Raw genomic sequence first — 3,782 nt, forward strand, 5'->3', positions numbered from 1 at the left:
CTCAGATCGATCTGTGACAAGAAGTGGGAGGTGGAGTTGGTACCAGAGTCGCTGTCCCTTCACACACAGTTAGTCAGTGGCCTGCAGAAAAGAAGGGGGTTCCTGCCTGCTGCTCTGCCCTGTCACTGCCCCGTTCCCTGGGAAAGTGCAGCTCTTGTCACTGCAGTGTAAAGGTGGGGAAAAGGCAGCGAGAGAAAGGCAGCCCAGCTTGGGGGGTGACCCTCCCTTCCTTCAGCTGCTGGGAAACGTGGCCGGGAGTCCCTCAGAGGCACTCCAGCTGAGGAGCTGCACCACTGCCAGAGGGACTTGGCAGTGACGGGGCAAGGGCAGCTCCTAAAATGCCCAGCTGGAGGAATGAGCTGCCCAGGCCTCCGCACCAAGCCCTGTGCAGGGCACTTGGGCTGCTGGGGAATGGCCCAGCAGGGAGGTTCTGCTCCTGCCAGCCCAGCTGTTGCTGCCAACCGCATAGGAGGGGAGGTATTTTGTCAGGACAGTCGCTCATGGAACGGGTTGCCTGGGGAGGTTGTTGTATCCCCATCCGTGGAATGTTTCAAAACATGACTGGATCCCTCCCTGAGCAGCCCGGTGCGATCCCATTGGTGACTGTGGCCTGAGCAGGAGGTCAGACTTAGAGACCTTGAACTGTCTCTTCTGACCCAGATTCCTCTACAGTCCTGCAGCAGTTCTGGCTTCTTACAGTCCATGAGACCTGTTGGTTCCACAGTCTGCAGAGAAGCTCCTTTGCCCAGCAGGCAGTCCTGGAATGCCCAGCCATCCATGGCAGAGATTCCCAGAGCTGCCACGTGCCCCAGCTGTCCCTGAGCCCCAGCTTTGGCCTCAGCACTGAAACGCTGCCAGGACCTGTCCCTGCTGTGCAGGTCCGTGGGGCTGCAGGACACGGTGTCACACAGCACACACGGCCACTGGGTCCTGCCAGCTCCTCCAGCCTGTGCTTCCTGATTGCCGGGGATTTTAGGGGCCACCTGTCTCCAGGGATGGGCAGGGAAACAGAGATTTCCTGTGACTGGGAGCAAGATTTCCTGTGACAGGGCCTTGCCAAGGCAAGCAAATCGCCTGGGCTTCAGGTGCCCGTGTGCAATTCCATCTCCAGGCTGTCTCCCCCAGCAGCAGGTTCCTGTCCCCAGTTCCCGATCTCCCTCAGCTGAGCGGGCGGGGCGGGGCCGCAGGGCCAGGCGGGCTGGGATTGGGCGGCGGCGCTCGAGCGCTGATTGGGCAGCGCTGGCGGCCCGCGGTATAAAGGGCCGGCGGGGCGGGTGCGGTCGGTTGTGTGTGAGGGCTGAGGGTGGTGCCCCGCTGCTGCCCGGGCTGCGGAGGGGAGAGCGCCTTGGCCGCTGGGTTATGGAGCGGGGGGCGTTTAGGGGCGCCTTGTGCTGGGCAGCGGGGGCCGGGTAAGCCCCTTCCCTGCCGGGTGACCCCGGGGGAGCCGTGGCAGGGCTGCGGGGCTGTTGCTCTCTGGGTGTCTCAGGGATTGCCTCGGAATCCCAAAGTCTTTCCCCGTGCAGGGTTACGAGGCAAAGACTGCTTTAACTTGGTTTCTTGGTGCTGCATTAATGCTTTTTGGTTGTTCTGTGTCAGTTTGCAGCCTGGCTCGTGGTTTCCCCTGGTGCTGGGGAGTGGAGGCGAGTTGTGCTTCCTGCTGGGAGAGAGAAGGGCCTTGGGAAGCTGCTCCATGAGCCACAGCTGTGCCGAGCCCGGGAGTCTGTCCAGGTGAGAGCAGGGCTTATACTGCCAGGGAGGAGCTGGGTTTGCTGTTGAAACATGCCCATGCCTTTAAATGCAAGGACAGGCAGAAGCTGGGAGGGACCCTGAGCACATTTTAAAAAACCTTGACTGTGGGAGGAGTGTCCAGGAGAAATTATTCCTTTTTTTGCAGGGAGGCAGTTTGTGAGGACAGGGGGGTTGCTGTGCTCTCTAGCAAAACTACTCCCCTTGGGATGTCCAGGGTGAGGAAATGTTGGCCCCGTGTGGGCTGGAGCAAAGGTGTGTGGGTGCCTGTGTGTGACACCTGTGGGTGTGCAGGAAGGGGGTTCTGGTGCCATTGGAGCTGCCAGGGAGCCAAAAAGGGCACAGTTGTCTGAAAAAGGTGAAAGCTCTGTTGGCCTCTGTTGACACCTACACCAAAGGAGATGCAAATTTTCCCCCTCTTGGTTGCAGGCTTCACAAAGCTTCACAAGCTTCCTTTCCCAGGAAAGGAAGTTTTAGATTCCAACTCACCTTTATGCTAAAGGTTTCCTTGTTCTCTCAGCAGGATGTCGAGTGCCACCGTGTCCCTGAGGTTCCCCTTTCTGCTGTTGGGAGAGCACGAGGTGGATGGAGAGGATCCCCAGCCATCTGCAGGCAAAAGGGACTCGCACAACTACGATTTTTCTCCAGGTCTCTTAAGGGGGACTTTGAGGGTACCATGGGTAATGTGCCAGCTCTCCTGCTGGAGTTTTTGTCTTCTGCTATATTTGAGCATACAGAGTAAAACTAAAGTCAGGTGTGTTCTGGAGTATGTTACACTCATGCAAAGCTCCTTCCCTCTGTTTATTTTCTGTTCTGGAAAGCACAGTCTGGGGTTCCTGGGCACTTCCTATTAAATGATTCCATGAAAATAATTTTGTACTGAAAGGGAAAAGGAGCTGTCTGTGGGAGGTCAGATGTCACTGATAAAAGCTGTATGTTTTTTCACTCAGTAAGCTTTTAAAATATCTCACAGTGTGTAGGAATGCCTGGCTTCTAAAACTCACCGAGTCTTAGAAGTTTCTTTGAAGAGCTGTTTTCAGGCAGCAAAATTGGCCCTGCAGGAGGGACTCTGTGCCTGCTCTCCCGTGGCTCCAAGGGATCTCTGGCCCTTCACGCCGGCACCGAGATTTTCTCGGGAAGGGCCTCAGATCCCCGGACCAGTCTGGGACACAGGCAAGATCCCCCTGCCTTTAGAAATGAGGCCTTCTTGTGGCTTCCTCCCCATACCCATTGGGGGGTTCCAAAGAAGGCCTCTTGAAATGCCTTTTGGGCTGTCCATTGAAGCCTTGAGACCAAATTGGGCCCCCTGGAGGGACAGTGCTGTTGGTGCCCCCCGGGTTGGGGCACCCCGAGGACTCCAGCGCGCACCGAAAGGATTATTCGGGGAGATCCTCGGGGTGCCCGGCCCTGGGGAGCTCAAAGCAAGGTCCCTGCCATGGATTCAGGCATTGCTGAGAGTATCCCAGGGGTAGCTGTCCCTGCTAGACATGGAGCTCTCTAATGGAGTGTAATTGGGTGATAAAAGTGGTGCTCCAAGTGCCAAAGCAGTGTGGGATTGGGATTAAGAAATGAGCAGTGATGGTCCAATTGGCTGTTTTCTCGGGACTGTAATGGTAAGAGCTGCAGGAGTGCCAGGTGTGTGTTCCAGTCCCCAGCATTTGGTTTGCACATGTCCTGGTCAGACACAGGTCCAACTTCCTCAGTCCTTAACCCAGTAGAGGGAGAATTAAGGACTGGCACTGTTAAGGTGACTGGTGTGACAGGGGTGAAACTGGGAAAACATTGGGGAATTCCTGAGTTTCTCTCTTTGCCAAACTCACCCAAACCTGTGCTAGGAAGAGATGGACTGGAAAAGTTGAGGCAGAAATGAAATGGAAAACTGGGGTTGTTGAAACTGTAATTGCTGGAACTAAATGTGTCCAAGCAGCAGCTCTTGTTGTGCAGGGAATAACTCCTGTCAGCAGCAAGGTCCTGACTGAAGTGGCAGCTGCAGTTGTTCCTGTGGTGTGGGCCAGTGGAATTGCAGGAGAGTGGAA

General features: G+C 56.1%; 1 long non-coding RNA gene across 2 annotated transcripts; it reads left to right on the plus strand.

Moving 5' to 3' along the window:
• The first annotated feature begins 1,292 nt into the window (after window positions 1-1,292).
• On the plus strand, window positions 1,293-2,361 carry LOC135408277 (uncharacterized). 2 transcript variants are annotated; one of them, XR_010427454.1, is made up of 3 exons: window positions 1,293-1,356; window positions 1,604-1,728; window positions 2,267-2,361. It is a non-coding gene; the product is annotated as an uncharacterized LOC135408277 (long non-coding RNA). The 2 variants fall into 2 exon arrangements; XR_010427455.1 differs by having other exon boundaries at window positions 2,270-2,357.
• Window positions 2,362-3,782: the final 1,421 nt, after the last annotated feature.

The sequence above is a fragment of the Pseudopipra pipra genome, unplaced genomic scaffold, assembly GCF_036250125.1.
Source record: "Pseudopipra pipra isolate bDixPip1 unplaced genomic scaffold, bDixPip1.hap1 HAP1_SCAFFOLD_290, whole genome shotgun sequence".
In the NCBI taxonomy this organism is placed as follows: Eukaryota; Metazoa; Chordata; class Aves; order Passeriformes; family Pipridae; genus Pseudopipra; species Pseudopipra pipra.